We start from the raw sequence: 24,020 nt of genomic DNA, 5'->3' as shown, positions 1-24,020 counted from the left end.
TTCTTATATTTTTATATGCTGTCCATATTTTTCTACGTTTCTTATCATTTCTTTTATGATTTTTGGGCCAGAAAAATGTTTGCTATCTACCTAATAATCATTATTCAATTTTTTTTTTATTAAAAAAAGAGGCAATTGTGGCGGTTGAAGCTGCCATAGTTCCTTTTTAAAAAAAATTAAATTACAACAATTTTGGCGGTTAAAACTGCCACTATGCGCAATTTTTTCTTCTGAAATTGTGTACAATAGGGCGGTTGAAACCGCCGTTTTAATCAATCAACTAGCTGCCGCTATATGCATTGCGTATTACGGCAGTTTTCATGGCGGTTAGTATTAAACTGTCGTTTTAATCTTTGTGGCAGCCAAAATTCCGGCATTTATCTGAACCGCCAGTTTGGCTAATAGTGGCGGCTAAAACCGCCGCAATATGCAAAATTTAGCCGCCGGAATTCACGCGTTTTTTTGTAGTGACAATAGCTCCCAAAACATCAAACTAAAGCCTTAGATTCTTGATCAAGACCAAACCCTAGATTCTTAGATCACTTCTTTGAGAGGAAAGATGAAGGATCAAAGAAGACAAAACTTCCATAAGTTAGAGGATCATGAAGGATCAAGAAAAATATACTTGCCATGGAAGGAGAATTAGAAAAGGATTGGAGAAAGAAAGAGAGAAAGGGCGTGGGAGAAGAGAAGAGAGAAGGAAGAGAGAAAAGTTTCTTCAACCTAGAGAGAGAAAGAGATGAGGATAATGAGATATTTTGCCCAAAATCCAAATAAATATCCTTTCCACGCAAATTTACCATTTTGCCCTTGCCTTGAACGTGTTTAAAACGACTCTGATACTTTTCCCGTAAAAGCTGACATCTCATAAAGTATTAACCATTAACTTACCTTCCATGAATTAATTCCTCTGGCACAATTGACGGGTAATATTCCGATACTAGCAGGCGGGATATTACAGACGCATTTATCGAGAGATAGCTAGAGTGGCCCCTACGTAAGTCTTACGCGTATACAGTTTTAATTTATAATTTTTTAATGCTAATAAATATTAAGTACTCATTCACTTCAATCCAACAACTAATTAGAAATTATTCCTTTCAGAAACAAAAAACTCTTTAGAAATTATTAAATGCACTATATCAATAACTTTACATTATTCCATTTCAACGATTCTTAATTTGTTAATTCATAAAGTATCCAATGAGACCATCATTTTTGATATATATATATATATATATATATATATATATATATAGAGAGAGAGAGAGAGAGAGAGAGAGAGAGTAGAAGCCTTTGATTTTCACAACAATTCCTCTTAGTTTTTCTCTATTAAAGGAATAAAAAAATATCTTCATGTTATTAGAGAGATCATCGCCCATTAGAGATACTTTAATAATATTATAATACTAATAGCTTAATAGTTATATAATTCTTATATGTTTTTGGGGTTAAAATATCCCCGAACTTAACCAACTAACTAAACTCAAATGGTTATGGAGCTCCACCAAAAGAATAAATTGTTCTGGAGAATCTAAGTTAGATTCGTACGAGAAGTTATTTTTGATTAGGTTTAACTTATTTGTTAACCGAACTATGTGTTATCAGGAGGTCTTTTTCTAAAAACCGGGGGATTAACACGAAAAAAAATTCTCAAAATTTGTTATTTATGATCAGTACATTTGTATGTGTTCTATTAATTCATGGGTGGTGATTTCAAGAAGTGAATTATTAACATTTTAAGAAGTTAATTAGAATTATCATTTAAATAAAGTAGTTTATTAATTGTTTAATGATTAATAATTTTTTTTTAAGACATTAACACATTAAATGACATACTATTGAAGTTTAAAGTTGTTGTTGTTTAATTTCTATTCCCAACCAAAAATCATGTTACTTTTATTGACATTTAATGATGTTAATGCAAAAATTATGAAATAAACATAGGTTTTTTAATCGGAAAAATTTATTAGTAGCGCAACTCCAAACACAAGATGCGCAAAGATATAATTACAAATACTTGTGAAAAATGAAAAACGCACTGTCACTGTGGTTCACTATAAATATATTAATTTTCACAACTCACAATTTCCTCTTCCAATTTTTTTTGAAGGAGATTTCCTCGTACAAGTATTAAATATTTATTTGTTACATTGATTTGATTTGATTTCTTTATTATTGGCAAACCTTTTATTGAATGACGATAAAGAAAAAGAGAATATGTAGTACTACATCCACAACCTGAAAATTAGTACAAGTTGTTCTACATGCACAATACATAAAATAAAATTGATTTTATTTTCTATTATACATAAATGAGAATAGTCATGAAACCTGAATTCCCATTTTTTTTTCATATTATACCTATTTTGCAAACTTATTCTATTTTTTTTTTCTCCCACTTTTATCTCAATTTTTTTGTCATCTCGTGCCAATTTTTCACCCCCACTCTTATCCGAATTTTGATCTTTATTAGCAAACCCACTACACATTCATTAATTTCCTCATTTTTTTTAATCATTCATTGAAAACATTGAAGTTGATTCTCAATGACTCATTCATATTTAAGTTTACAATGCATGAACATATACCACACTACTAGTTTTAGGACCTTTAGCAACATTGAATTGTGACATTAATTTAATTGTTTCCCATAAACAAAGAAATAGTGTCTGTAAACCTAAAACAAATAGTGACTAGTAACAATTTTTTCCAAACATCATTACAGTAGTTTACACACACACACACACACACACATATATATATGAGGTAAGATCAAATGATACTAATGTGTCAAATTAAATTTGAAACCAAATCCTAATCATTAATATAACTTTAATCTAACAAATCACATCAATTAATTAACTGCTCACATGAAATATCAAATGACCCACATTTTAAGTTTAGAAATAATTTATATATTCATTCTTGTTTTGGTTAATTACTTACCCAAAAATACCCTGATTTTATATCTGTTATTTTTTTGTTTTGTTGAAGGATTATGTATCTCCTATTATTATCTTGCACATACTTCACCCATATTTCATTTCTCCAATTAACGCTGGTTTGTGTAGCTCTTGTCCAAAATATAATTGCCCTTGTTTGTGTAACCCTTATTTCTTTATTATGTTTATTCCTATTAACTTTTTTCCGTAAATCCCAAAGAGAATTGTTTTAAAGAGGGCCTTGGATGCCAAAAACATGAACAAAGTGTATAATGACTAATTCTCTTATTGAAGTTTTTTGTGTTATGTTGTCAGAAATTCACACCACGACGACCACAATCCGTAACACATAATTCATACCAAGTGAAATCACAAAATTCTATACGCGGCTGCGATTGTTATTTAATAGTTTGGCCGAGACAACAACAGACAAAAATATACGCGACCACGATTGTTATTTAATAGTTTGGCCGAGACAACAGCAGACAAAAATAATGAAACAAAAACTAGTTTTTATAGAAATAGACAACACCCAGTTTAACTAACGACCGCTCTCTCACAAAAGCAAACATGTCTTCGTCTGAAGATCAACTTAATTTTTAACAAGGGAAATACACGAAGCAAATAACTACAAAATCAAGTCCATATAACAGTTGTTAACACCTGAGCGATAAAGAGAGAAAGAGATACGAGAGAAGCACAACATGTGTTGGTATATAATAAGAAAACTATCAGACAAAACATAACAACATGCATGATTGATTTAGAGAAGCACAATCTCAAAAGATATGATATAATATGTGATTTCTTGTAAAAACATGTAATATCCCGCCTGTCAGCATCGGTATATTACCCGTTGACCGTGTCAGATGAATTAAATTCATAGAAAGTAAGTTAATGGAAATATTTTATGACATGTCAGCTTAACACGAGATAAGTATCAGGGTCGAATTTAACACGCTCAAGACAAGGGTATATTGGTAATTGCATGGGGAAGGATATTTATTTGGTAAGATACCAAAATATCTCATTTTCCAACTTTCTTCCTCTCTCTAAGTTTGAAGAAAGGATTGGTTCTTCCTTCTCCCTAATCCATCGCCACTCCCTCTCTTCTCTACTCCTTCCAAAAGTTTGATCCAAGCTTGTTCCAAGTTAAGTAATCTTCACTCATGATATCATAAGAATGTGGAAGCTTGGTTCACATAGACTTCACTCTTTTCACCACAAGAACAAGATTGAAGGAGCTAGGGTTTGATGCTTGAAGCTTGAAGTTATGCAAGAAACATGTTTAGGTGAGTTCCATAGATAGTTTACCTACCTTTGGTTGTGTAAATTCATGTTAGAAAGGATTGAATTATGTTTATGTGAGGTTTAGAACCCTAATGTTCTCTTGATCAATTCTTGTGATTTATATGTTAAAATTGCCATGAGATATGTTTAAATAAGTCTATGTATGTTGTTGGATGGATTTGGTGCATTACAGGGTCGAATTGGACGAGTTTTGGGTCGAAAATGGCGAAAACCCGCGGCCGGAACACGCGAAAACGCAGAATTCGCAGCGCTGCGCCTGACCAAGGGCGCTAGGCGCCCACAAGTCAGGGAGCCAGCGCTAGGCGCCCTCCCTCTGGCGCCAGGCGCCCCAGACAGGACAACGTTCGCGTTGTTCTGCGCTCGGGTGCTTGGGGGCAGTCGCGTGGGGGTCCGTAGCGATCGTTTCGAAGTGTTCTTTCACTGTTTTTACTTATCTTTCTACTGGAACAAGTTTGGCTTTATTAAATCATGAAATTTGTAAACGGCTCGTAACTTGGGTTTATGGCATTTTCGGTCTTTAGAAAGTATTGAAAATTTGCACGCATCGTCAATTGATCCTTGCATCCATAATCGTGGCAATCTTAGCATGTAACACGAGGGTGGCTCAAGAGAGTTTAAGTATGATGGGGTAGTAATAAGCTAAGAAAGGGAATGAATGTAGAGCCTCGACATAGTGTTGAGAATTAGAATGATAGCATGAATGATAAGTAAGACAAGTATAGGATATGATTCCCTAGAATGATAGGACGCGAAGTGTATGTTCTTCGCATATGGTCAAGTATGAATTAGCAAGTATGTAAGCCGTGGTTTGACTAGTTAGTCTCTTCACCATGATTAGGTATGTTTATGAACAAGTATAGGTTACCAATAATCGGATCGATCAAGGTTCCGAGGTAAACATGTATGTATGATTATGTTTAACTTATGCACGACAAGACTATGATTAATAAGTGTAGGTGACATGTCTCTTGATATCCACATCAGGGGGATACAAGGGGTTCTCATTATGAGAACGATTCAAGCCGTAAGGGACCCGCATGTCACCGAGTAACAAGACGTAGGTGCTCGTGTCTCTTGTTATCCACGCCAGGGGGATACGGGAGGTTCTCGACCTAAGGGGAACGGTTTAAGCCGCAAGGGACCCGCACGACACCGAGGGAGTCCGATGTACGTACATCGGTCATGTATGGGATTGATTTCGGGGTTACTCCACCCGGGACAATCCGTAAAATGAACCAAGATAATAATGTTTGTTCAACGCTAACATAAATGAACTTAGATACGTTTATGCAAGCTATGGCTATGATTATGTTTAAGAATGCATTCATGTACGATATGTTAGGCATAAGGGCATGAGATGATATAAGATAAGTTCAAGTTATGTATAGAACAAGTATAGAAAGCTATGGCCGTGACGACCCTAGGTTTCCCTAATCGTCCGGATTAGAATCATGTCATGACTATGCTATGATATTTATGTTTAGGCCTTGTGACGTAAAGCATACACTTGGTAATGCGGTTTAGGTTCCCTCAACCGCCATGACATGTATAGGTGAGAAGCCTATAACAAGTGAGATATGACTATGACGGCCCTAGTATGCACTACCGTCTAAGTATGCATGTCCCCACACACGTATAATCAACCGTCAGGTTGTAATGTAGACACGTGGTGACCGTAGGTTTCCCCTTGAGGTTGCCTATAGCCTAGGATTTAGGGGAACTCACTGAGACATTATGTCTCATCCCAATCCTTATTTGTTTCAGATAAGCAGGATGTTTATGCATGTTCGGAGCCGGATGGATATTACTTCAAGGGTTCGTTCGTGAAGCTGCAGGATGTTATGGACTTCAAGGATGTATTTTTACGTATGGATGAGTTGTATTGTATTATTATTTATACGAACGGAACTTGATGTAAATATTATTCATTCGAAGCTTTTTAATTCTTGTATATTTTAATGTATCCAGTACTAATATTAACGCACGTGCCAGACTTTCTAGATACGTCTGGTATGGGTGTTACAATTGGTATCAGAGCAGGTCGATTCAGACCGTGCCTTGGGTCATTAAATTACAACGAAGGTAGTGGGACCATTGGGTTCCGGGTAAATGTTCTAGTTGTTGATGTTAGTTGAGCCTGATCAACTCAATTTAACATTCAGTGATTAGAATGGATGCCTGAGAGCTGAATAGGACCCAGGAGGAATGAAGTATATGATGAAGTAGTTTGATCGTGCCAAAAGGTGGCCGGTGAACTAATCAAGTAGAAGTGTGAATCCTCTGGGAATGTAAAGCATGTTAAGAAGAAACATTCCGACAATGTCAGGTAAGATGATAACGATACTCCATGTACCCGTAAGTGAAGAAGTTGGATATGTGTATCTAACCATGACCGAAAGTTTTGGTAAGAGTTGTTGTTGGAACGGGTTTAAGATATTCTAGAATGTCCGAACAAGGCTACAAGGTAGTAAGAGGTCGGTGTATGTTGGCGGAGTCAGCAGGCTCTCAGGAATAGCATTATATGAATGAAGTTAACTATATGTATGTTTGGAAGTTGCATAAGTAGCAACGTAATGAAGTAAGCCGTTCTTAGCAGATGAAGTTAAGGTTTATGTGGAAATTTTATGTTAGGAAAACGTGATGACAAGATATCAGTTTCTAATGTGCCTTGAATGGAACCGAATGATGTTAATGCTTGCCATGCAAATGTTATAGAATTGTTTTAAGATGTTTGGAAGGAATGATATGCATTGGGATACTTGAGGAAATAAAATTTTTATGTAAAATACGATTTTCCTTTTGGAAAGCTGAGTTGAAGAAAATACGCCAATAGCGAACCTGGATCGAATTTTTTTCAGTTTTTCTTCGAAAACTGTTATTTCGACTCTAGGGTCAGTAGTAGCTATTGGGGGTTGTTTTCACAATCTTTTATATAACCAGCACTCTCTATAACATCAAGTATTGAATGCACATCACATCCTATGATTTCTGAGGAAGAAAATGCATGGACAAGTATTAACGGAAATCAATCCGGTTTAAGGTAGCTTTGGAGGTTAATGTGTCAAGAGCCAAGATCAATAGTACAAAGTTCCGGCATATGACTGGATAAAGTGAATACGTATGCATGAGGTAAGAAGCAAGAAATTTAATTGGTGCAAGTTATAAGACATCACAAAGTTTTCGGATTATGTGGAATTATGGCGTAACTCTCGAACTTATGTTTTGCTTAACGAACATGCTAGGGCTTGATATGATGTTGGATCATTAAGTTTATGCGTATGGGTGATTGAAGTTGACATTTTGGAAATTCACGAGATTTTTCTAGGAACCGGTTTGCTACGACACTCGTAGAGCGAGCTAGACTCATTAGAATCTAGAATTGATGACACGTATGTGTTATCAACTCGTTCTATGATTTTATAGTAACAGCCGGGGCCAAAACTCAATATATTTATAAAGTAGAAAATTATCAACGTCAATGATCTGTGCGCTAGTTTACGAAGTTTTCTTTAAAAGGAAAAATTAATGAGCAAGCATTGGTATGATTAAGCAAAATATAGTCCGCGAGAATGCGAAGGTACAAAGATTAGATGTTCAAGAAAGTTATGTTCAAGTGCTAGATGGGTTGTTAATGGAAATTGAGTTTACTCAAAAATAAGTTTAGATATGACATGTATGGTAAGTGCAACCAGCAAGAAAGTAAGGTTTACCCCTGAGTCAAGTATTATGAGCATAAGATAAACCATCATGAGTTTTGAATTTACAAGACAAGTATAAAAATTGTGATGTTGGTTGCAACATGGAAGATCTCAAGAAGTAAGTATTCAAGTAATAAGCATGAATTGAAGTCTCAATTGCTCTAACGGATTAGGGTAATGGTTTAAGCCAACAGGTGGGAATCAGAGTAGCGCCCTGGAAGCTAATCGTTAAACACGAAACATGGGATTTTAGTATGAAAGAATCTTTGAGAAGAATTTTCGATGTGGTAAGTAAGTATGGATGTTTATGTAGATAGCATTGGCTAAGGTAAAAGTTTTAAGTATATGCCAACACCTAAGTAAGATGATAATGGAAAGTATGTAAGGTTCAGAAGGTTTCCTCTTGTGATTCATATAATGATCATAGCATCAAGAAAGAAGACCGGTTGCAGGAAAAGGTATTAATGCTCAAGCGATAACCGAATGAGATGATATGGTGAATCAAGTTATATGTTTATAAAGAAGAGGAACAGGTTACGTCAAGTGGGTCAAGGATCGTCTATGGTTTATGTTATGCAGTAATACGTGTCTGAACTATGTATGTCAGTTAAGAATGTAAGAATCTACCTTCGAAGTTTAAGCATGTTGTCATGTAAGGAGATGTGACTCTCGAGCTTTGTGCAATGAGAATCATACTTTCTGAGGCAATACTTGTTGAGTGAAAACGATACTTGTTAAGATATGTTAAAGCATGATTTATAACTTTTAAAGTAAGATTGGTATTATGGAACTTGGGAACGATGTTTTTATTTAAAACTCATGGAAATTACACATTTTCGAAACTGATAAGATACGTCGTAAGTAAACTCACTTAAGACGTACAAACTTCAGGATCAACTTGTTATGGACAAGTTTGGGGCGAGTTGTTAAATCTTTTTCAAAATATAGAAACTCGTCCGGTGGTTCTGTGGTGCTATTACAAATTCAGTTTTGGAAATGATAATATTTTTAGTCATGTATATATTCGTTCCAAGAAACCGAATACCAAAGTTTAAGAAAAAATTTCTTCAAGAAAGAATTTAGAACACGTATCGTTATCATTTAACAAGAGGCGACACTTGAAAGTATGCACATGTTATGGAACAACAATGTCCGTATGGAGCCAATATCCTACGGGATACAAGGAAATGTGTTAAGAATGTATGATGTATGTGCAAGTAAAATTGCTAGAAAGTTTCAAGAACATGTTAACCACAACGTTGGTTATTAGATTGTCAGATAAAGTAACAATTTGATTTCACTCCTTTATGTTAAGCTATATGAGATACCCATGAGTTTGGGTGCAATAAGATGCAATGAGATTGCAATGAAATCGAAAGATTTCCTAAGGCTCTGAAAAGAGATAAGAGATATGTGGAAATGTTTATATGATTCATAAAAGTAAGAGGCATGAGTCTCAAGGTACAATAAGCAAACTGAAGTATGAAATATATGTTTACCCGATAAGATTATGAATGTATGAAAAGATGTTTTAATGTTGCAAGTAAGCACTGCAGGGCAAACCTGGTTTCCGGTAGGATCCCAGTTAAAAGGCAAATCATGAGTGTTCATGTTTATGATAAGATCTCTTTATGAATGGTTCATGTTAAGCGGGTAAGATACGAGTCTGAGACAATACGTCTGTGTGTAGCAAGGTAAGTTCCAAATCATGATATACTAAGATAACTCTAAGTTTGAGTGATATTAAGATCAAGAAGGCTATGTTCAGTTACATGTGGGTTAAGAAATATGATGAGGATATGATACGACGAACTTCTTGAGAATGTATGATAAGAATATGTATGACTTAGAGCTAAGACGGTAAGGATTCATTATGATGATTGGTAGTCGATCTTTAAATTTCGAGGACGAAATTTTTTTAAGGGGGGGTAGAATGTAATATCCCGCCTGTCAGCATCGGTATATTACCCGTTGACCGTGTCAGATGAATTAAATTCATAGAAAGTAAGTTAATGGAAATATTTTATGACATGTCAGCTTAACACGAGATAAGTATCAGGGTCGAATTTAACACGCTCAAGACAAGGGTATATTGGTAATTGCATGGGGAAGGATATTTATTTGGTAAGATACCAAAATATCTCATTTTCCAACTTTCTTCCTCTCTCTAAGTTTGAAGAAAGGATTGGTTCTTCCTTCTCCCTAATCCATCGCCACTCCCTCTCTTCTCTACTCCTTCCAAAAGTTTGATCCAAGCTTGTTCCAAGTTAAGTAATCTTCACTCATGATATCATAAGAATGTGGAAGCTTGGTTCACATAGACTTCACTCTTTTCACCACAAGAACAAGATTGAAGGAGCTAGGGTTTGATGCTTGAAGCTTGAAGTTATGCAAGAAACATGTTTAGGTGAGTTCCATAGATAGTTTACCTACCTTTGGTTGTGTAAATTCATGTTAGAAAGGATTGAATTATGTTTATGTGAGGTTTAGAACCCTAATGTTCTCTTGATCAATTCTTGTGATTTATATGTTAAAATTGCCATGAGATATGTTTAAATAAGTCTATGTATGTTGTTGGATGGATTTGGTGCATTACAGGGTCGAATTGGACGAGTTTTGGGTCGAAAATGGCGAAAACCCGCGGCCGGAACACGCGAAAACGCAGAATTCGCAGCGCTGCGCCTGACCAAGGGCGCTAGGCGCCCACAAGTCAGGGAGCCAGCGCTAGGCGCCCTCCCTCTGGCGCCAGGCGCCCCAGACAGGACAACGTTCGCGTTGTTCTGCGCTCGGGTGCTTGGGGGCAGTCGCGTGGGGGTCCGTAGCGATCGTTTCGAAGTGTTCTTTCACTGTTTTTACTTATCTTTCTACTGGAACAAGTTTGGCTTTATTAAATCATGAAATTTGTAAACGGCTCGTAACTTGGGTTTATGGCATTTTCGGTCTTTAGAAAGTATTGAAAATTTGCACGCATCGTCAATTGATCCTTGCATCCATAATCGTGGCAATCTTAGCATGTAACACGAGGGTGGCTCAAGAGAGTTTAAGTATGATGGGGTAGTAATAAGCTAAGAAAGGGAATGAATGTAGAGCCTCGACATAGTGTTGAGAATTAGAATGATAGCATGAATGATAAGTAAGACAAGTATAGGATATGATTCCCTAGAATGATAGGACGCGAAGTGTATGTTCTTCGCATATGGTCAAGTATGAATTAGCAAGTATGTAAGCCGTGGTTTGACTAGTTAGTCTCTTCACCATGATTAGGTATGTTTATGAACAAGTATAGGTTACCAATAATCGGATCGATCAAGGTTCCGAGGTAAACATGTATGTATGATTATGTTTAACTTATGCACGACAAGACTATGATTAATAAGTGTAGGTGACATGTCTCTTGATATCCACATCAGGGGGATACAAGGGGTTCTCATTATGAGAACGATTCAAGCCGTAAGGGACCCGCATGTCACCGAGTAACAAGACGTAGGTGCTCGTGTCTCTTGTTATCCACGCCAGGGGGATACGGGAGGTTCTCGACCTAAGGGGAACGGTTTAAGCCGCAAGGGACCCGCACGACACCGAGGGAGTCCGATGTACGTACATCGGTCATGTATGGGATTGATTTCGGGGTTACTCCACCCGGGACAATCCGTAAAATGAACCAAGATAATAATGTTTGTTCAACGCTAACATAAATGAACTTAGATACGTTTATGCAAGCTATGGCTATGATTATGTTTAAGAATGCATTCATGTACGATATGTTAGGCATAAGGGCATGAGATGATATAAGATAAGTTCAAGTTATGTATAGAACAAGTATAGAAAGCTATGGCCGTGACGACCCTAGGTTTCCCTAATCGTCCGGATTAGAATCATGTCATGACTATGCTATGATATTTATGTTTAGGCCTTGTGACGTAAAGCATACACTTGGTAATGCGGTTTAGGTTCCCTCAACCGCCATGACATGTATAGGTGAGAAGCCTATAACAAGTGAGATATGACTATGACGGCCCTAGTATGCACTACCGTCTAAGTATGCATGTCCCCACACACGTATAATCAACCGTCAGGTTGTAATGTAGACACGTGGTGACCGTAGGTTTCCCCTTGAGGTTGCCTATAGCCTAGGATTTAGGGGAACTCACTGAGACATTATGTCTCATCCCAATCCTTATTTGTTTCAGATAAGCAGGATGTTTATGCATGTTCGGAGCCGGATGGATATTACTTCAAGGGTTCGTTCGTGAAGCTGCAGGATGTTATGGACTTCAAGGATGTATTTTTACGTATGGATGAGTTGTATTGTATTATTATTTATACGAACGGAACTTGATGTAAATATTATTCATTCGAAGCTTTTTAATTCTTGTATATTTTAATGTATCCAGTACTAATATTAACGCACGTGCCAGACTTTCTAGATACGTCTGGTATGGGTGTTACAAAACATGTATCAGGAACTCAATGGATCACTCAAGTATTATTTAAATAAAAATGAGCAAAGTACACTTTCCATAAATCACATTCATGGTAAGCTCAAAGCATAAATTAAAAAAAGAAAATGAAAGAGAGAGTAATTGTTAATTGTTGATTACTAGAACTCCAACCAATGCCTCTCAAGGATATTAAAAAAAATACAAAAACTAATTAAGTGCATGTAAAAAATAACATGAAACATATAAACAAACATTTTTAAGCTCTTTTCTCTAATTTAATGAAACAAATTAGTTTCTTTTTCACTTATTTTTCGCTTACAACTTCGTTGATTATGACATTCTTTTCAGTTGCTTGATCACACATGCTCTCATCTTCAAACCTTCTTCTGTTGGCACAATTAGAACCCAAGTAAACGTAGGTTGAATTGATTTGAGAGAAAACTATAATGTATTATGTTGCAGGGACTGTTGGTCGCCGTGAACCTATCTTTTCTGGTTGACGGTTTATTTACGATTCATTAAAAATAAAATATGGTTTAAATACGCTTGTCTCTGGTTTGATATAATGCTCCTCGCTTTCTTCTACACATCATTTTTAAAGCATGAAATGTATTTTTCTGTTGCGCATTTGGATTCACTTAAAGGATTTAAATTCATCTAGTTATATTTATATTTATCAATGTTAACCAAGTTATAATTCCCTTTTAAAGGTTGATAATGTCGTTGATGGGTCACAGTTATGTCCCCCAAATTTTTCTACCTCTTTTTTATTTAAAATATTTCACTTTGCTTAAAAGAAAAATATTTGAGAGAAATAACAAATCAAAATAAATCAAAAGAAAAGTACTTGGCTAATTCCTATTAGCAGAAACTACGTATAACCTGAATATAAAAAGTCCATGGTGATCAGGCAAATCAAATATTCCTTTTTCATTAGTTTTCATATTATCTCCTTTTGCAACATTCCACAAAAGATAAATATAAATGGTGATTGGAGAGTCCCAATCCCTTATAACATTTTCATTACATGATTATTATATTTAAATAAATTTTCCCTTATTAAATTTATCTCTCAGGAAATTTATCATCATATGTTACAAGCTATTTGTTCTTGCAAGCTCCCAAACATGAACTCACGATGTGCTCTACTGAACCTTGAGCGTCTGTCAAAATTTAAATTATGGTAAGAAACACCATTTGAGCATCTATAAAATATAATTTAACAGATTTATCATATAATGTAAGGGATAAAATTTAGCGTGCATACCTTCGATGTTATTGGATTTAGAAACAGCACAACTAGTTGCACAATCATAAGCAGCTATTAATGACACCTTATTATCAGCTGTTGTTGACCCTCCACTACATTTTACTACTCCGCATCCTGCTGTACAAGCTGCATAAGCACCCATAAATATTCTCGCTATTCTACATCGAGAAGCACACCTGCCAAGACAACCGATTGTCTCCGATACTGAAGAAAGTTCAGGTGTTGATGACATAGGGCGAGAATCATCGGCTTGAGCAACAACGAACATTATCATCACCAATATTGAAGCTATCTTTTTCATCTCATAGTTTGCCATAACTCTTCTCTTTGTAGATCTTGTTTTTTCTGCCATTATTCAATTTTATTTCGCAGTAAAAGTTGAATAAAAAACTTATCAATTGATGAAGATAGAAATAAATGGACATTAAAGTATATTTTCACACCTTAAAAATCCACATATCGTGTAAAAAAAATATATGCAAAACTACATACATGGCTAGTTAATTGATACCTATAGAGTAATAACAACATATTACCCTAAAATGAATTTAATGGTTGTCTATTACAAGTTATATAAAATGACATTACTTTAGAATTTTTTAAGAAAAACAAAAGCATGTGTTTGTTTGCATTAATGAAAATCATTTCAAAATAAAACATTTTAGAGTGTTGCATGATAAGGTTGTGTGATATGCTACTTTTGGGAAACAATTTGCCAACATTAACACACATGGATAAATAAAATGAAAAGCGTCACAAGCATAACTGTATACCTTTAGATCGGAAAATGAATTGAAAGTGAGAGAAGAATTGAAGGAGAGAGGGATATATATAGTGAAAGAAATGTTTGGTATTTATAGAATATTCAAGATGCATGTAAACATGGAAGGCAAGGAAAATATGGAATCAATCACTCAAAAATTTATTTTCATTACCATTTTTTTGGTTGCCTACTTAACTATTGTACCAATAACTAGGAAGTTGATTTTTATTACTTTTTTTTGCCTGATTAAATATGGTATCGATCACTCTGAATTTGTCCAGTAGGGACTTATTTTAAGGGACTAATTGTCTCTTTTGTGATGGTGGTTCAAGTATGGACTAATTGAGTTGTCTCGGTTTTATTTTCAAACATATTATATGTAATTTTGAATTTTTTTCAGCAATCAAGTTGAGTTTTTTGAATTGTGTTTTTTCACTCTATATTACATTTTAATTGTGTTTTTTAAATGATAAAACATCTAAAGAAGAAGCCTCTAATGTAAAAAAGAAGAATATGTTGAAGGGAGTTCAATTACATATTAAAGGACCAAGGGGAAGGAAACCCATACAATATGAGGAGTTGCTTGAATAATATGTGTGGATGTCCATAAGTTATTTTTCCATACCTTTGACTTGTACCTTGTATTCTCATATAAGTATGACACATCATTTGACAGAAAAGTAATTACAAGTTAATAATATAATACACTCATTTTTTTTAACGGAGAATAGACTTATTTTTCTCTTTTTATCTCTGTGATATCTATTGTTGTTCTCTTTTTTTTTCTCTTTACAAAATATACTTTTGTTGTTATTGAGGAGTTTTGTAACACGTATTTCCCTTTATTTTTCTTTCCTTTGTCAGCTTTGCAATAAATGGAAAATTGAATTGTCTTTATTAATATCAATATGAGACCCTAGTAATTCGAAGTTCAATCGTGAGGGAGGTATAGTTTGAACAAGAATTTTTTTTTCTCCCAATAATTGAACTCGGGTTCTGCCGAATGATTTATCATTTGGTGGAGCTCATTAAGCACGTGAGCTTAATTTTTTTCTTCTACACACTCATAATACTCATTGATACTTTAATATCAAATTATTTTTTATTTTCACTTTATTACATTTCAATATCTATTTTAAATTATGTTGTTTTGGTAAATCATTAAATGATTTTCTTATTCTATCATGTTTGTTTCCAACTAAACTAATATTCATGATAATAATTTTAACTAGAGAAACAACATAAAATAAATTTCAAAATTAACTTATCATATAACGTTGTCTCATCATCAAACATTGAACTGAGATAAGATCTGTTACAATTATCAAATCTCGCCTCTACCACTTTTTTTTTTATAATTAAACAAAATGTTGCTGGTCTCTCCACTAATTACATAAGTCTAAGAAATATCCAATGACGCATTTATCGAGAGATAGCTAGAGTGGCCCCTACATAAGTCTTACGCGTATACATTTTAAATTTATAATTTTTTAATGCTAATAAATATTAAGTACTCATTCACTTCAATCCAACAACTCATTAGAAATTATTCCTTTCAGAAAAAAAAACTCTTTAGAAATTATTAAATGCAATATATCAATAACTTTACATTATTCCATTTCAACGATTCTTAATTTGTTAATTCATAAAGTATCCAATGAGACCATCATTTTTGATATATATATATATATATATATATATAGAGAGAGAGAGAGAGAGAGAGAGAGTAGAAGCCTTTGATTTTCACAACAATTCCTCTTAGTTTTTCTCTATTAAAGGAATAAAAAAATATCTTCATGTTATTAGAGAGATCATCGCCCATTAGAGATACTTTAATAATATTATAATACTAATAGCTTAATAGTTATATAATTCTTATATGTTTTTGGGGTTAAAATATCCCCGAACTTAACCAACTAACTAAACTCAAATGGTTATGGAGCTCCACCAAAAGAATAAATTGTTCTGGAGAATCTAAGTTAGATTCGTACGAGAAGTTATTTTTGGTTAGGTTTAACTTATGTTGTAACACCCACGTCGTGGCTTTCGATATCCCACTAGGTGGATACGAAAGGTTCCCGACCTAAGGGGAACGGTTTAAGCCGCAAGGGACCCCCACGACAATAGTAGGAACCGAAACACATCGGAATGAGAGGGATCCGGAGGCCGTGTAGGTATGGGACTACATGGTTGAAGGAAGGCTTATAACAATTGTTAGGTACTACCCATATCAACAAGATGCATCTTCTTTTCGGGAGCTCAATCCATAGGAACTCCATAGTTAAGCGTAGTTGGCTTGGAGTAGTACTAGGATGGGTGACCTACCGGGAAGTTTCCCGGTAAGCATGTGAGTGAGGACAAAGCATGCTGAAAAGACTCGTGTTGGTTTGTGGGGATAGTCGGCAATCCTGTAAGCAGTCTGGGATGTTACACTTGGTATCAGAGCAGACCTCTCCCAGTACGGTGTGGTTTGGGGACGAACCAAGCGGAAGCTGGTGGGCATGTAACACCCACGTCGTGGCTTTCGATATCCCGCTAGGTGGATACGAAAGGTTCCCGACCTAAGGGGAACGGTTTAAGCCGCAAGGGACCCCCACGACAATAGTAGGAACCGAAACACATCGGAATGAGAGGGATCCGGAGGCTGTGTAGGTATGGGACTACATGGTTGAAGGAAGGCTTATAAGAATTGTTAGGTACTACCCATATCAACAAGATGCATCTTCTTTTCGGGAGCTCAATCCATAGGAACTCCATAGTTAAGCGTGCTTGGCTTGGAGTAGTACTAGGATGGGTGACCTACCGGGAAGTTTCCCGGTAAGCATGTGAGTGAGGACAAAGCATGCTGAAAAGACTCGTGTTGGTTTGTGGGGATAGTCGGCAATCCTATAAGCAGTCTGGGATGTTACATATTTGTTAACCGAACTATGTATTATCAGGAGGTCTTTTTCTAAAAACCGGGGGATTAACACGAAAAAAAATTCTCAAAATTTGTTATTTATGATCAGTACATTTGTGTGTGTTCTATTAATTCATGGGTGGTGATTTCAAGAAGTGAATTATTAACATTTTAAGAAGTTAATTAGAATTATCGTTTAAATAAAGAAGTTTATTAATTGTTTAATGATTAATGATTTTTTTTTAAGATATTAACACATTAAATGACATCCTATTGAAGTTTAAAGTTGTTGTTGTTTAATTTCTATTCCCAACCAAAAATCATGTTACTTTTATTGACATTTAATGATGTTAATGCAAAAATTATGAAATAAACATAGGTTTTTTGTAACACCCACGTCGTGGCTTTCGATATCCCGCTAGGTGGATACGAAAGGTTCTCGACCTAAGGGGAACGGTTTAAGCCGCAAGGGACCCCCACGACAATAGTAGGAACCGAAACACATCGGAATGAGAGGGATCCGGAGGCCGTGTAGGTATGGGACTACATGGTTGAAGGAAGGCTTATAAGAATTGTTAGGTACTACCCATATCAACAAGATGCATCTTCTTTTCGGGAGCTCAATCCATAGGAACTCCATAGTTAAGCGTGCTTGGCTTGGAGTAGTACTAGGATGGGTGACCTACCGGGAAGTTTCCCGGTAAGCATGTGAGTGAGGACAAAGCATGCTGAAAAGACTCGTGTTGGTTTGTGGGGATAGTCGGCAATCCTGTAAGCAGTCTGGGATGTTACATTTTTTAATCGGCAAAATTTATTAGTAGCGCAACTCCAAACACAAGATGCGCAAAGATATAATTACAAATACTTGTGAAAAATGAAAAACGCACCGTCATTGTGGTTCACTATAAATATATTAATTTTCACAACTCACAATTTCCTCTTCCAATTTTTTTTGAAGAAGATTTCCTCGTACAAGTATTAAATATTTATTTGTTACATTGATTTGATTTGATTTCTTTATTATTGGCAAACCTTTTATTGAATGACGATAAAGAAAAAGAGAATATGTAGTACTACATCCACAACCTGAAAATTAGTACACGTTGTTCTACATGCACAATACATAAAATAAAATTGATTTTATTTTCTATTATACATAAATGAGAATAGTCATGAAACCTGAATTCCCATTTTTTTTTCATATTATACCTATTTTGCAAACTTATTCTATTTTTTTTTCTCCCACTTTTATCTCAATTTTTTTGTCATCTCGTGCCAATTTTTCACCCCCACTCTTATCCGAATTTTGATCTTTATTAGCAAACCCACTACACATTCATTAATTTCCTCATTTTTTTTTATCATTCATTGAAAACATTGAAGTTGATTCTCAATGACTCATTCATATTTAAGTTTACAATGCATGAACATATACCACACTACTAGTTTTAGGACCTTTAGCAACATTGAATTGTGACATTAATTTAATTGTTTCCCATAAACAAAGAAATAGTGTCTGTAAACCTAAAAAAATAGTGATTAGTAACAATTTTTTCCAAACATCATTACAGTAGTTTACACACACACACACACACACACACACACACACACACACACACACACACACACACACACACATATATATATATATATATATATATGAGGTAAGATCAAATGATACTAATGTGTCAAATTAAATTTGAAACCAAATCCTAATCATTAATATAACTTTAGTCTAACAAATCACATCAATTAATTAACTGCTCACATGAAATATCAAATGACCCACCTTTTAAGTTTAGAAATAATTTATATATTCATTCTTGTTTTGGTTAATTACTTACCCAAAAATACCCTGATTTTATATCTGTTATTTTTTTGTTTTGTTGAAGGATTATGTATCTCCTATTATTATCTTGCACATACTTCACCCATATTTCATTTCTCCAATTAACGCTGGTTTGTGTAGCTCTTGTCCAAAATATAATTGCCCTTGTTTGTGTAACCCTTATTTCTTTATTAAGTTTATTCCTATTAACTTTTTTCCCTGTAAATCCCAAATAGAATTGTTTTAAAGAGGGCCTTGGATGCCAAAAACATGAACAAAGTGTATAATGACTAATTCTCTTATTGAAGTTTTTTGTGTTATGTTGTCAGAAATTCACACCACGACGACCACAATCCGTAACACATAATTCATACCAAGTGAAATCACAAAATTCTATACGCGGCTGCGATTGTTATTTAATAGTTTGGCCGAGACAACAACAGACAAAAATATACGCGACCACGATTGTTATTTAATAGTTTGGCCGAGACAACAGCAGACAAAAATAATGAAACAAAAACTAGTTTTTATAGAAATAGACAACACCCAGTTTAACTAACGACCGCTCTCTCACAAAATCAAACATGTCTTCGTCTGAAGATCAACTTAATTTTTAACAAGGGAAATACACGAAGCAAATAACTACAAAATCAAGTCCATATAACAGTTGTTAACACCTGAGCGATAAAGAGAGAAAGAGATACGAGAGAAGCACAACATGTGTTGGTATATAATAAGAAAAATATCAGACAAAACATAACAACATGCATGATTGATTTAGAGAAGCACAATCTCAAAAGATATGATATAATATGTGATTTCTTGTAAAAACATGTATTAGGAACTCAATGGATCACTCAAGTATTATTTAAATAAAAATGAGCAAAGTACACTTTCCATAAATCACATTCATGGTAAGCTCAAAGCATAAATTAAAAAAAGAAAATGAAAGAGAGAGTAATTGTTAATTGTTGATTACTAGAACTCCAACCAATGCCTCTCAAGGATATTAAAAAAAACACAAAAAATAATTAAGTGCATGTAGAAAATAACATGAAACATATAAACAAACATTTTTAAGCTCTTATCTCTAATTTAATGAAACAAATTAGTTTCTTTTTCACTTATTTTTCGCTTACAACTTCGTCGATTATGACATTCTTTTCAGTTGCTTGATCACACATGCTCTCATCTTCAAACCTTCTTCTGTTGGCACAATTAGAACCCAAGTAAACGTAGGTTGTATTGATTTGAGAGAAAACTATAATGTATTATGTTGCAGGGACTGTTGGTCGCCGTGAACCTATCTTTTCTGGTTGACGGTTTATTTACGATTCATTAAAAATAAAATATGGTTTAAATACGCTTGTATCTGGTTTGATATAATGCTCCTCGCTTTCTTCTACACATCATTTTTAAAGCATGAAATGTATTTTCCTGTTGCGCATTTGGATTCACTTAACGGATTTAAATTCATCTAGTTATATTTATATTTATCAATGTTAACCAAGTTATAATTCCCTTTTAAAGGTTGATTATGTCGTTGATGGGTCACAGTCATGTCCCCCAAATTTTTCTACCTCTTTTTTATTTAAAATATTTCACTTTGCTTAAAAGAAAAATATTTGAGAGAAATAACAAATCAAAATAAATCAAAAGAAAAGGACTTGGCTAATTCCTATTAGCAGAAACTACGTATAACCTGAAGATAAAAAGTCCATGGTGATCAGGCAAATCAAATATTCCTTTTTCATTAGTTTTCATATTGTCTCCTTTTGCAACATTCCACAAAAGATAAATATAAATGGTGATTGGAGAGTCCCAATCCCTTATAACATTTTCATTACATGATTATTATATTTAAATAAATTTTCCCTTATTAAATTTATCTCTCAGGAAATTTATCATCATATGTTACAAGCTATTTGTTCTTGCAAGCTCCCAAACATGAACTCACGATGTGCTCTACTGAACCTTGAGCGTCTGTCAAAATTTAAATTATGGTAAGAAACACCATTTGAGCATCAATAAAATATAATTTAACAGATTTATCATATAATATAAGGGATAAAATTTAGCGTGCATACCTTCGATGTTATTGGATTTAGAAACAGCACAACTAGTTGCACAATCATAAGCAGCTATTAATGACACCTTATTATCAGCTGTTGTTGACCCTCCACTACATTTTACTACTCCACATCCTGCTGTACAAGCTGCATAAGCACCCATAAATATTCTCGCTATTCTACATCGAGAAGCACACCTGCCAAGACAACTGATTGTCTCCGATACTGAAGAAAGTTCAGGTGTTGATGACATAGGGCGAGAATCATCGGCTTGAGCAACAACGAACATTATCATCACCAATATTGAAGCTATCTTTTTCATCTCATAGTTTGCCATAACTCTTCTCTTTGTAGATCTTGTTTTTTCTGCCATTATTCAATTTTATTTCGGAGTAAAAGTTGAATAAAAAACTTATCAATTGATGAAGATAGAAATAAATGGACATTAAAGTATATTTTCACACCTTAAAAATCCACATATCGTGTAAAAAAAATATATGCAAAACTACATACATGGCTAGTTAATTGATACCTATAGAGTAATAACAACATATTACCCTAAAATGAATTTTATGGTTGTCTATTACAAGTTATATAAAATGACATTACTTTAGAATTTTTTAAGAAAAACAAAAGCATGTGTTTGTTTGCATTAATGAAAATCATTTCAAAATAAAACATTTTAGAGTGTTGCATGATAAGGTTGTGTGATATGCTACTTTTGGGAAACAATTTGCCAACATTAACACACATGGATAAATAAAATGAAAAGCGTCACAAGCATAACTGTATACCTTTAGATCGGAAAATGAATTGAAAGTGAGAGAAGGATTGAAGGAGAGAGGGATATATTTAGTGAAAGAAATGTTTGGTATTTATAGAATATTCAAGATGCATGTAAACATGGAAGGCAAGGAAAATATGGAATCAATCACTCAAAAATTTATTTTCATTACCATTTTTTTGGTTGCCTACTTAACTATTGTACCAATAACTAGGAAGTTGATTTTTATTACTTTTTTTTGCCTGATTAAATATGGTATCGATCGCTCTGAATTTGTCCAGTAGGGCCTTATTTTAAGGGACTAATTGTCTCTTTTGTGATGGTGGTTCAAGTATGGACTAATTGAGTTGTCTCGGTTTTATTTTCTAACATATTATATGTAATTTTGAATTTTTTTCAGCAATCAAGTTGAGTTTTTTGAATTGTGTTTTTTCACTCTATATTACATTTTAATTTTGTTTTTTAAATGATAAAACATCTAGAGAAGAAGCCTCTAATGTAAAAAAGAAGAATATGTTGAAGGGAGTTCAATTACATATTAAAGGACCAAGGGGAAGGAAACCCATACAATATGAGGAGTTGCTTGAATAATATGTGTGGATGTCCATAAGTTATTTTTCCATACCTTTGACTTGTACCTTGTATTCTCATATAGGTATGACACATCATTTGACAGAAAAGTAATTACAAGTTAATAATATAATACACTCATTTTTTTTAACGGAGAATAGACTTATTTTTCTCTTTTTATCTCTGTGATATCTACTGTTGTTCTTTTTTTTTTTTTTCTCTTTACAAAATATACTTTTGTTGTTATTGAGGAGTTTTGTAACACGTATTTCCCTTTTTTTTTCTTTCCTTTGTCAGCTTTGCAATAAATGGAAAATTGAATTGTCTTTATTAATATCAATATGAGACCCTAGTAATTCGAAGTTCAATCGTGAGGGAGGTATAGTTTGAACAAGAATTTTTTTTCTCCCAATAATTGAACTCGGGTTCTACCGAATGATTCATCATTTGGTGGAGCTCATTAAGCACGTGAGCTTAATTTTTTTCTTCTACATACTCATAATACTCATTGATACTTTAATATCAAATTATTTTTTATTTTCACTTTATTACATTTCAATTTCTATTTTAAATTATGTTGTTTTGGTAAATCATTAAATGATTTTCTTATTCTATCATGTTTGTTTCCAACTAAACTAATATTCATGATAATAATTTTAACTAGAGAAACAACATAAAATAAATTTCAAAATTAACTTATCATATAACGTTGTCTCATCATCAAACATTGAACTGAGATAAGATCTGTTACAATTATCAAATCTCGCCTCTACCACTTTTTTTTTTATAATTAAACAAAATGTTGCTGGTCTCTCCACTAATTATATAAGTCTAAGAAATATCCAATGACGCATTTATCGAGAGATAGCTAGAGTGGCCCCTACGTAAGTCTTACGCGTATACATTCTTAATTTATAATTTTTTAATGCTAATAAATATTAAGTACTCATTCACTTCAATCCAACAACTCATTAGAAATTATTCCTTTCAGAAAAAAAAAACTCTTTAGAAATTATTAAATGCACTATATCAATAACTTTACATTATTCCATTTCAACGATTCTTAATTTGTTAATTCATAAAGTATCCAATGAGACCATCATTTTTGATATATATATATATATATATATATATATATATATATATATATAGAGAGAGAGAGAGAGAGAGAGAGAGAGTAGAAGCCTTTGATTTTCACAACAATTCCTCTTAGTTTTTCTCTATTAAAGGAATAAAAAAATATCTTCATGTTATTAGAGAGATCATCGCCCATTAGAGATACTTTAATAATATTATAATACTAATAGCTTAATAGTTATATAATTCTTATATGTTTTTGGGGTTAAAATATCCCCGAACTTAACCAACTAACTAAACTCAAATGGTTATGGAGCTCCACCAAAAGAATAAATTGTTCTGGAGAATCTAAGTTAGATTCGTA

At 33.9% G+C, this 24,020-nt stretch overlaps 1 long non-coding RNA gene across 1 annotated transcript; it reads left to right on the top strand.

Moving 5' to 3' along the window:
• The first annotated feature begins 3,911 nt into the window (after positions 1–3,911).
• LOC146946061 (uncharacterized) lies at positions 3,912–12,455 on the top strand. Its single transcript, XR_015026599.1, has 3 exons — positions 3,912–4,237; positions 6,021–10,361; positions 12,145–12,455. It is a non-coding gene; the product is annotated as an uncharacterized LOC146946061 (long non-coding RNA).
• The last annotated feature ends 11,565 nt before the right edge of the window (positions 12,456–24,020 follow it).

The sequence above is a fragment of the Medicago sativa genome, chromosome 2, assembly GCF_051527215.1.
Source record: "Medicago sativa cultivar Bolivia chromosome 2, Bolivia_mono, whole genome shotgun sequence".
NCBI lineage: Eukaryota > Viridiplantae > Streptophyta > Magnoliopsida > Fabales > Fabaceae > Medicago > Medicago sativa.
This window is presented reverse-complemented; position numbering and strand designations above follow the sequence as displayed.